Source organism: Neolamprologus brichardi, chromosome 22 (genome assembly GCF_056152115.1).
Source record: "Neolamprologus brichardi isolate AB-2024 chromosome 22, ASM5615211v1, whole genome shotgun sequence".
NCBI lineage: Eukaryota > Metazoa > Chordata > Actinopteri > Cichliformes > Cichlidae > Neolamprologus > Neolamprologus brichardi.
Genome location: NC_142124.1, coordinates 27,705,123 through 27,717,534, shown reverse-complemented (window position 1 = coordinate 27,717,534; position 12,412 = coordinate 27,705,123).

Here is a 12,412-nt window from a genome sequence, read left to right as displayed (position 1 = left end):
GCAAAGCAGGAGATGAAGCATCGCTGAATATGTTTCCAAACCAACTTCATTCTAAGACTATGGCTGTGTCCCAATTCAGGGTCTGCACGCTTGAAGTACGCATTTTAAGTGTGATTACGTCACCGCCACGCGACAACAGCTGTCCCAATTCGAAGTGTACTTCAAATGCATACTCCAAATGCGCTGTCGATTTCCCCAAATATCAAGCGTGGTCCGGTGCACGCTTCGTGGTCCCATATATCCCACAATTCATAGCCCGGCGGGAGCGGCCAAGAGTGAACTGTCAAAAGTAAGTACTGAATACGATGTCACTTATTTATGTGCGAATGTTTAACAACGAAGAACAATAAAACATTGCCGACATGTGGCCAACAGCAAAGTTATGTGACATTAGTGAAGTTTGTGCTTCTCTCTCTCTCTCTCTCTCTCTCTCTCTATATATATATATATGTATATATATATATATACATACACAATATATATACATAATATATCATAATAATCTGACAATACTGTAATATTGGCCATATTATAATGACTTTAGTCTCATGAACAACATCAGCTAATTGTTATTTACTAACTAATCTTAAATGACTGTTCAGTACAGAAATGAAGCCCAACAATCATGTTTTACAGTCCTGTGGTCTCAGCCTCAGATACTCAACTTATCAAAGTGATGTCAGAAGAAAAATGAATGACCAACAAAACATTTTTCTCCTTCATTTATGTCACACAATGCTGTATGAGACGTTTCTCGCGGTTAGTATCATGGTTGCTAGGCAACCTGAACAGCGCGACGAAGGCTAGACCGTCCCATTTCACAAGCCTATCACTTCCGCACTTCTTGTACTTATAGTACGCACCGTACGTAGTGCGCGTACTTCAAGCGCGCAGACGCTGAATTGGGACACAGCCAAAGACTAGAAAATATGGTGAAGCATATCTTCCCTTTGGTTTCACCTGCACAAGTGCCAAGGTAGGTCTCCCCTGCATTATTGGTTTTCCCTTCGTCAGGAGCACACGCTGGGCTCTCCAAATCACGGACAAACAGTATCCCACATTCTTGATTTTTAGTTCACAAACACTTATTGTAATGACTAACTACTCCTGACATTTTGGAGATGTTAGCTCTGTATACAGTAAAGTTACAGTGTACACAAGTAATATCAGGCTGTTCCAGCCACAATTTGTTCCCCCTGTTCAAATCACGGACAAACAGTATCCCACAGCTGTTTATGTTTTTAAACCCATTTTGCACAAAGAGACATTTTTTGAAAAATGTATTGATAGCAATGTTGAATATTATTACGCATGAAAAAAACAACTACATGTAAAACAATGACACCGTGACGCCTCTGCCTTTCTAAATAGAGGGACAGTAACTAGATGTGTAAATGTAAGCGTGTAAAACCTGAAGATACAGACAAAATACTGTTTATCTGCCATTCCGCAATTCATCTCATGTAAACAATAACATGGCGCACAGCGTGATGTGAAAAAAGGCACATACCTTTGACGTTGCGTGACAAACTCTGTATTCCTCGTCCACACGTAAACGCAAAAAAGGAGTTTTTGGTGATTCGAAACGCTGTTTACACGTGGACAAAACAGCTGCGTTTTCAAAAATACCCGTGTAGGTGCAGACGCAGCGTAAAAGAGTTAGTAGTTTATTTTCTTGCTACTTGTAATTTATTGCAGATTACTTTTATTTGCTTAATTGTTTACTAAATGTTTGAGGTGTGAAATAAACTGCAACGGATCAAAATATGGGTGTGTGTGGTTGGAGGATGTGTTTGAGCGCGCGTGTGCGCGCACGCGGAGGGGGGACGCGAACATTTTTTCTTGTAAAACAAAGGGGAGCCCAGCAAAAAAAGTTTGGAAACCACTGATTTAGTCCAAGGCCGTCGCCCCCAAGAACAAGTGCACAATCTCAGTGTTCAGAGAGTGCACTAAAAAACGTGAAAGAACGAGGGGTCATCAACATTTGGGCTATATATACTTACAATACATAGCTTTTGATTAAGTATGGCTAATTTAATGATTAGAAATCTACTCTCTGGATCTATAACTGTGTTGAGTACTGTGGAATTAATATTTTTATGTATTAAAATTGCTACTTTCCATTGGCAAATGTTATAGGAGGCAGTGAACACATTAGGAAACTCAGATGTTTTAAGTTCATATGTAGCAAACAACATCTGCCTGTAGTTTCTTAAGCTGGTTAAATGTCTTTAACATCTGATCTCTGGAGCCAGCTTCATGAACATTCCATGTAACCTTAGTGTGCCCATAGTTGTGTGTGTACAGCTAATGTTGCACGCTATGGGTGACTCTTGAATGGGTGAGGAAAATGGAACTCCATCACCTGTTTGTAAATAGAAGAAAAATGTGGCTGGATTCATTAGTTTAACATTTTGTAACTAAAAACATTCTTAACCAAATGTGTTTTTTCATCTGTTTTCATGCAGCACTTCCTCATTTCCACTTGTATGTTTTGCCTTTTGATAAACCTCCTCCCTCTAGTGTTACCTACACTGCCTCATGTGTGGTTGTGTGTCTTTAGACTGACACCGACAGACATTAGCTGATGGATGAATGACATGCAACTTAAAAATACACTTTTTTGGCATTGCTGGGTGAAAAACAGAAGGATCAAAAAGGTAAAGGATTAAACTGGGTAAATTATGAGCTATTCTCACCTGCTTGTCCACAAGAGTCCCTTTCTGGCCATTGCATGAACACTACTTCAAAGATGTAATTGTGAAGCATTGATTACCTGATCACACTCTTCCTCCTCCTGCCACCCCTTTATTCCACATTAGACATGTGATCCTCAGGTGTCACAGGTGTTCATAGGCTGTATCCCAATTCAGGGTCTGCAGCCTTGGAGGACGCGGCCTTCGCGGTCTACGTGGGATGTGTCCTCGAAGACCGAGAAGGCCGGAAGTGTGAGGCTTGTATAGGCTTGTGAAATGGGACGGTCTAGCCTCCACCCGCCCTGGTTGCCTAGCAACCATGACATCGACTGCTGGAAACGTTTCATACAGCATTGACAGATATAAAGGAGACTAAAGTCATCTCACTTTGGTAATGTAATATTACCAATATTAAGTATTAAAGTTATTATTATATTAATCATTATTAGTTATTACAGGAGTGAACTTGAACTCAAATACTGAGCTTCAGTAAAAATCCAAGTTCCAGTTATTTATATTATCACCTTAAATCTTCACTCAAAGACAAGCATCTTTTACAGCGTACATAAGCATAAAGGACATAAAGGATAAACCAAACTAGACAGGAGCAGTTCTTATGCTGGCTCAGGGGGTTGGGAAGTGCATCTGTAACCAGAAGGTTGCCGGTTCGAGCCCCGGGCTCTCTGTCCTGGTTGTTGTGTCCTTGGGCAAGACAGTTTACCCTACTGCCTACTCAGTGGCGGTCCTAGCCTGTTTGGTGCCCTGGGCGAACACTTCCTCGTCCCCCCCCCCCCCCCCCCCCCCCCACACACACACACACACACACACATAAAACATACATATTAAGGATTGTACATTAACATAAAACTGTTGTCGGAACCATATTGAATTTCACCAGAGAAACAGACACACACACATATGAAGAGAGAGAGAGTATGCATTGTATACAAATGGCTACCAAACAGCCATCATAATTCGTCATGCAATGAGAACAGGAAGAATCGACAACTGACAATGACTAATTAATATTAAAATCTGTAACATAATGTATTGTTTGGAGTTTAGTCTGTTACTGTTACTATTTTTACCATTTCTTCTTGGAGCAACTGTAATCAACATTATTTCCTTAGGGATTAATAAAGTATTCTGATTCTGATTGTTTCAGGATGACCTGCCATTATCCAATGACACATCTGCTTACCTGTATCTTTTGCTCGTTTCTCCTCCTCTTCTTTTCTCTTTTTTCTAAACTGAGCACCTGATGGCTTTGAACTTTTCTTGTCCATCTTCCATTGGTTTTAATTTTGCACTTCAGTATGAACATAAATCCCCCAACCCGAGGATCACCACAACATAACCTAATAGACCTACACCTTAGTTCACAGATTCACTTTGTCTAGGGTGCATTTCTGGGATTTCACACAACCCAGGATTCAAATCATGAATACATAATGGGCTTGGATTTACAACATTATGAATGAAATGTGCTCTATTTGGAAGCAGCAGGCCCCCCCTCCCCTTTCGATGAGTTGAGTGTGAGATTTTAAATCATCAAACTGTAAATTGTAAATTTTAAATTGTTATTGATCCCTTTACCCCTAGTCCTAAAGTGTATATTTATTTTCTTACTCTTCTTATATTTATTGTTTGTTTTCTTGCACTGCTCTAACTGGAGCCTCGTCGTCTCGCGTCTCTATATACTGGACTGTATATAGCAGAGATGACAATAAAGTTTACTTTGACTTCAGCAGCGAGCAGGCGCACCGAGGGCTCTCGCGCTCACTTTTTGCGTATAGAATTTCGAAAAAACATCGGTGCAAGTCTGTATTATAATGTTTATAATTTAATGTTTTATTATTATGTGTAATATTAATGGGGGGTTTTTCGCCGATGCCCGTGATGCCGTGAGGCTGGCATGAGGCTGCAGACAGAGTCAAGTTGAGAGTGGATGCAAGGCAAGCTTTAGACACAAGGAGACGAGGTAAGAATGCAACAAGCAATAGCTAAATAACAAGGAATTGTGGCCGTGTTGTTACCATAGGTACCTGATGGACTAACGAAGGAGAGATGACCACGCCGAGCTTAAATGCAGCCATGCTGATTGTCACTGAATGAGGAAGAGGTGAGTGTCCAGAATCCCACCCAGGAATCGAAAAACACCAGCCGCTCACTCAGCCTTTGACAGTATTTAATCAAAGGTGTGAAATATGTACTTTTTTGAGGGGACCATGGTTCAGGGGATTGCCGGTTTGATCCCCTGCTCTGTCTGTCTTGGACGTTTTGTCCTTGGGCAAGATACTTCACCTACCACCTACTGGTGTTGGCCATTAGAGGCCGATGGCACGATATGGCAGCTTCTGTCAGTCTGCCCCAGGGCAGCTGTGGCTACAACTGCAGCTTGCCTCCACCAGTGTGTGAATGTGAGAGTGAATGAATAGTGGAATTGTAAAGCGCGTTGAGGGTCTCGAAAAGCGCTATATACATGCAATCCATTGTTTTTGACTGATGAATGATCTATTATTTAATAAAATTAACGAAATGGTTATAAAACATAATTTGTGCAATATCATGTGCCATCTGTATATATCTGTAAATATGGGTTTTTGTCAAGCATCTGGTTTAAAGATGGTAACAAATGCCTAACATTTGCTTTTTTTTTTGTCACATTATTACATTCAACTCAAACTCTGTATTGGCTGGACTATTAATTTTTCATAGGGTCAGGGTTAGATAATTTGTTTTTTGCTTCCTTACCAAATGAAATCATCATACACAAAATTTGTATTTTGCATTTACTTTACTGTCTAATATTGAAATCAGTTTCACAATCTGAAACATATAGCATGTAACAAATGCAAAAAGAAGAAAGATAATCTTTCATGCCACTGTTTATGTACAAGGTTGTTTTTTGCAGCCTGACCTTTGACCCTCATTGTAAGCTAGAGTATATGAGTGGTTTGTCACAGGATGAAAAACGTGTCATATCAGACAGCAGTATCAGTCAGAATCTGGAATAACTCTAAACCAGTAAAATATAAGAAACAGATTAACCTGAAATTGGAATTGATTAATTAAATGCCATTAATTTAATGTAAAACACATCTAATACATTATTTATTTCTGATTTTATTTATATTATATATTATAATTATATTATATATGTAATTAATTATAAAATCATGAACAGGATATATGCAGGTAAACTGAAGGTCCGTCGAGCTGTCATTGAATGCCAAAATTAATTAAATAACATATCATTAAATAATTAATTGTGGTCAAATAATAATAATATATAATTAATTAAAATATGCCAAAATATGGCGATCGTGGCTCAAGAGTTGGGAGTTCGCCTTGTAATCAGAAGGTTGTCGGTTCGAGACCCGGCTTTGACAGTCTCGGTCGTTGTGTCCTTGGGCAAGACACTTCACCTGTTGCCTACTGGTGGTGGTCAGAGGGCCCGGTGGCGCCAGTGTCCGGCAGCCTTGCCTCTGTCAGTGCGCCCCAGGGTGGCTGTGGCTACAATGTAGCTTGCCATCACCAGCGTGTGAATGTGTATGTGAATGGGTGGATGACTGGATGTAGTGTAAAGCGCTTTGGGGTCCTTAGGGACTGTAAAGCGCTATACAAATACAGGCCATTTACCATTTTACCAATAATTAAATAAAATTTGATATGAACAATTTATTAAATGTTTTCAGAGTGGCCATTTATTTAATTATTCAAATATTATTTAGATGATTCGCATTTTAATTAATTAATAAAACGTTTGATTATTTCATGGCATGTTTATTTAATTAATTTTATCACTCCTGGACCTCCATACCTAAGTGCTGTAAATTTCAGTAATACTGAAGAGTATATGTTCCTTTTTTTCCCCCCTGTAGAAAGCCTGTAGTTAATCGGGCAGGAACTAGATTGCATTACTTTGCAAAGTATTAAAATACATATGACATCCACAGCTCCTTTAACATCCTGAGATCCACTGACACTACTGCGATTATTAACTAATCCTGTTAGTTAATGGGCAATCCACCCCCCCAGACCCATGAGATTGTCCCCTTTCCTCTGGGGTGAAGACAAGTACACCTCCCTGGAGCCAGTTCCCCTGCTGATCCACATAGGCACTACAGAAGCGTACATGCATACCACCCTGAACAAACCCGCTCTCATCAGAAAAATTAATTCTAATAACAAATATCAATTAATATCAATTTATTTACACAAAAAATGTAACTGCAGCTCAGGTTTATCCAGAACAACAAAGTTACAGTAGTGGTATGAAATGCAGTAGTAATATACTCAGTGCATGGCGTCCACTTTGCTGGACATGTAACTAAATTAGCATAGGATAATTTGCACCATCTTTTATGAAAAGAAAGTAGAAAATGCTGTCGCCCAATTCTTTGTGCCGGACCATGCGACCATTGATTAAAACAATAGACAAAGTTGTGCAGATCTATAAATGTTAACTATAACTGTGTTTTCCATTCCATGCCATAACTTCCTGATATAGTTATAGCTCTTAACAGTTTTCTAAACTCACAGCTGAATTTTGAGCATTACACCACTGGAACAAAACTATTTATTACTGATTTGCTGCCTTGCATAAAAACACAGAATGCTAGATAAGCTCAAGATTATGATCTCTATTAACTAATAAAAGTGTGATTAACTTTCTTTATAATCAGTGTTCATTAGTAAAGTCCTTTGCTGTATTGCAGTCTTAGGATTAATTTTTACTTCAGTAAAGTTCTGCTCGAATAAGTAATGGATGGAGGGTATTTTACTGCAGTCACAAAAATCCTAAACACGGGGTAGGGAAGGAGTTATACAGCAGCTAAATATAATAAATACAATTTATGAAATGTTATATGCTATTGGACAGACTTACTTAAGTCAAATTCTAATGAATACATAGTGCTATTCACAACTGACAGTCACAAATTGACACTGTGCCTCTCACTAAACCCAGTAGCTTTTAAATGTCCATAGAAGGCTTTTGGCTCCTGCAGACTTCAGTAAATCTGACCCTTAATGGTCCTTATTGTTTATAATTGCAACCTTTGTAATGAATGTATGTTTCATAGGCTCTTCTTTGTTAAATGTCCTGCATAAAACAACAGAGCATGGTGTGAAAAGTTAGATGGGTGTTTTGCAGTCCATCTTCTACTCAATGAAAATGTGATTGAGGTCAAGAAAAATAGGTTAGGAATAGGAGATAAGAAGAACTTTTGGCGCTCACCCAACTTCCCATCACTGGCCAATAGGAAGCCAAAGACGTTGTGGTGACAATGACTCTGCAAAAGAATAGAATATGGATAAAAATGTATAATCCTATGTTGCTGTTAATTTCTTCACTGCTAGCTTTGTGTTAGCATTAATGACTGTGTATAAAATAAATAACCTTTTTCCATACAAATTTATGAAGAACTTTTGTTTTATGTTGTAAAGAAAGGGAAAATATATCTTGCCTTTTCTGTCTCAAATCTCTTTGCTACGTCCTCACTTGCTTACTTGGCTTTTCTGTTCCCATCACAGTTATCTGTCTAGATGCCTTGTTGGGACCTGTCTACTTTCCCTAAGCACACAGATTACTTCTGAACATGCTGGGGATCTCTCCAGTAAATAAGCTCCTCTCTGGCACCACCACTGTAGCGAGACCCTCTACCTACCTATTTGCAATCAGCTGTCACTCTTCACCTGGCCTCCATATTAAGCCAGCCTGATATAACAAGTAAGACTGAATCAGACTAATTCACTACTTACAGCAGTAACTTCCCCCTGTTTAATATCTGTATAACATTCACTTTCTTCCTCAACAGAGCCACTTGTTCATCAAAAAACAGTTTTCTTACTTTAACTTTTTCAAGAATACGTTTCTCTTTTACTTTTGTCAACTCTGATTCAAGTCTGCTCCTTGGATCCTGCCTGAACCTAACCACTAACATGTTTTATGTGTGTAAACTGACTTTTTTTTAATGTTTTTGTTCCCTGATTGATAAGACTTGGAACAATTTATTAACAATCAAACTTGCATATTCTGATTGCCTGGGGCAGTGAATGTCAGCTGGTGGCCTGCAGGACACACACAGTAGCGCACAGTTGTGGTTTCAATAACATCAACAGAGCCACGTTGGCCAGAGGCATCACCTTCCTCACATTAGCTTGTAAATGGCTAATTATGCTTGGAGACTGTCCAGGCAGCCTGCAGAAATGTACTTGTTATCCTCTCTTGTTCATTTGAAGTTTGGTTAGTACTATGAGTATTGAGATGTCAGAGCAACAGTTTGGGCCTGTTTAGGGTATGACTATTTGAAGCTTGCATGTTTTTTGTTGTGCTGACACCTCAGAATATTTTATTTTGGGAGAGTGACGGTTTCATAGCAAACAGCATTTATACAAGTTGGCACCATGAATACATATTTACCAGTCCATTCTTCATTAAAGCTATGGTTTTCTGCTTTAACTTTCCACTTGAGTCTCGTTGAGAGTGCCAGAATATATATATATATTTAGAATATATTCAGAACTCCTTTTTCATGCCAGTGTACAACACTAGATGTGTCACTGCTGGATAGCTTAACAGCATCACAAATATGAAGCCAAAATATCCTAATTGCCCCCTAGTTGCTTGCTGCAGTACAGTTAATGTGAGTCTGTTAATGCTGACAAAGGCTAACATGCAATTGGAAAGAAATTTAATTTAATCAAATACTAATATGGTGCCCAAGATAAAATATTAATTTTATTTTACAAGAGCATCTGACCCTCACAGTGTCTGCTAAGAAAACTTTAGCCCATGGACAAATATAGTGGATGACTCCTGACCGAGGGTTTAAGTTGGGGTTAGATATACACACCTATATATTCCATGAAAAAATGCAAAGTTAAAGGATCATTAGAATATATTTACATTATTATTATGCTAATATATTTATAATACATTCGGCTCAAAGGTCACATCACACTGTTCTCCCCTACATGGGCATGAATACGCTGCTTTTATAAGTTGAAAGTGTTAGTTGAGTCTGCTCAACTCCAACACTGGTCCTGTCTTTACTTGGTCAGTACTAAGTACTAAGGCATCACTATACAGTGCTATCAGAGAGTTATGTAAAACTATTTCTGGCTTGACACAAGTGGGTAGCTCTGCATTTTTGATGTGGAAGAGCTTTTTATGTTGGATGCCCTTTCAGACAACCCCAAAAGGCCATGCGTATCTCCAGCTGGAATCAAACCAGCAACCTTTCAATTGCCAATCCAATGTGTTAACAACTACACAATCAGTGGTGCACTATCAAGTAATAACAATAAATACATTTTCATAAATTACATTTCATAAATACATTTCTTCCTGACATTGCTGGTTAGTCAGTGTGTCTTGGCGTCTGACTACCATGACTGTGAGTCAGATGCATAATGGACAAACACAAAATGTGTAAGATAAACATACCTCATCACACATCTTTAAACTGAGAACCACAGTAAGAAAGCCAGTAAGCAGCCTTCTTTCTCAGCCAGATGTCATGAACATATTTCATGAAAACTGGATGAAGGACCGTCACCTGTTATGAATCAGACGAATCGTTAAATCCTAGTTTTATTATTAAAACTTCTCTTATCTTTTTTGAAGTGAATGCACAATAAAATACTTTAAATCAGCACCACGGTGGCTAAAGGAAGCCACTATCTATTTTTGGTCGCATGGCTTTGTTCAGTGACCTGCACGACCTTCCAAGCACATAACTGTCAAGTGTGAGCGACTGGGAAAAACCATAACAATACCTGACAACGCCCAAAGTAAAAGTTTAGGTGCAGGTGGCTTGTGAAACGGCTTGCACATTTATAGCAACGGTAGTTCGGCTAAAGCAGGTTAATAGTATAACCAACTGTATATGAGATTTGCCAGTTCAATGAGTAAAATCAGCTGACTTTGTGGCCTGCCTGAATTAATGGTAGATTAAAGTTATTACTGGATTTCTTTGATATCAATATGCCTGTTTGTTAAGGTAAAACTAAAATACTCACCAAATCCTTGTTTGCTTTCTTTTTTGAGTTGGGAGTACAATAACGTTAACTCAAAGCACAGCGTTATTTGCTGAATGGTAGTGATGGCCCACTTGTATGGGGTTACAACGATGCAACCATAAAACTAAACTGAAAAAAATATTGAAACTGAAAAATAAAGTCCCACCGATCGTCGCACAAGCTGCTCCATCTGGCGATCAGGCAGCTGGTCCTTCTCTCTCATGCCTGGCTTCTACATGCTCCTTCCTGGAGTCTGAGCCTCTCCCCGTAGAAAACATCTTGGGTGGGATTTACTTGTCATGCCAGTAATGTTGGAAACTTTATTCCACCTTTCACTACCCCAAGCTCTCTTGCAAAGTTCAAGCAGTCGGTTTTGTGCCGTCTAGGATTGTCCAGTGTCATGACAGACAGCCAATTGGATCCTCTGCCTCAGTGCTGGTGTAATTGGGGCCTTCCACTTGACTTTTTTGTTCCATAACCCCCGGGATCATTTAAAAAATTCCGAATGACTGTCTTATGGCGTCTCTGTATAAGGGCATGATCCATGGGGACGCTGCAGGGAGGCTGACACGCTGGAGCTGCATCAGCAATTGTGCCTCACCTGCTTAAGAAGAATTAACTGGGTTCTGAATTGTCGTTGTTGTTGTGTCCAGGACGCTGCTGAAAATCTGCGTCCATTGGTGTCTGTGAAGATGACAACCGGGAATACAGGAAAATGCTGAAAAGTGTTGAAACGTGGTCGAGTCCATCATGCATAGTTGACAGTGGTGCCGAAACTCAGGATTGGGGCATGGCGGAAATACGAGTGAGCCAGCCAGAGGAGACGCTGCCCCAAATGGTAGCCAAGCTTGCGACCATTTGCTACCATAGTTTAAGCATTGCTTTCAATAAATTGCATTCTCAAAAAAGTGTTTTGTCCCTCTCCCATTTCTTCTTGTTGCATGTTGAAGCTCTACTTGGAACCTTGTTAAGATCCAACCATGCAAAATAGGATTTATTTATTTATTCATTTTTACCATTTTTCAAGTAGTCTTACACTTTTGATCTGGACTGTATCAAAGTACTTCAGCTTCCTACCATCGCCGCACCATGTCTTCTGCAGATATTTATACATGCAAAGGTTGGACATAGCCACCATGACATAATCCATTCATTATTATAAATCTGATTGTGAAGTGTTGTAGAAAATCTCCAAACCTTCTGTTTGGATGGGAGCATCCAGTATGAGTGTAGAATATATTCAATAACTTTTTAGCAACAAACATCTATACATAGTTTCTTGATAATGAACAAGTTACAGGAGTTTAATGTGAATGGCATGAATTCATGATTGATACTAAATGGCACTGTACCCATTCATCAAGTCTTCAACGTCTAATCAGGTAATGGAGTGAAAAGTGACAAACTGAAAGAAGCATTGCATTTTGTATTCATTTTATTTTGGAGACAAAATGTAGACATACTACATAGCAGAAATATTCACCAGCAATTTTTTTTCAAGTCCAAGTCAAGTCTCAAGAGTCTAATGGAGGAAACTGATATTCTATTGTTAGATAAAAACTGACTAGTCTCTCTAACACTTAGTAAATTGTTATGAATGATCTCATATGGCCTTTGCTTTATTGATGTACAACAGCATTTAAAATGATAAGTGCATACTCACTCAGGGTTATTGCAATAAACAGAAT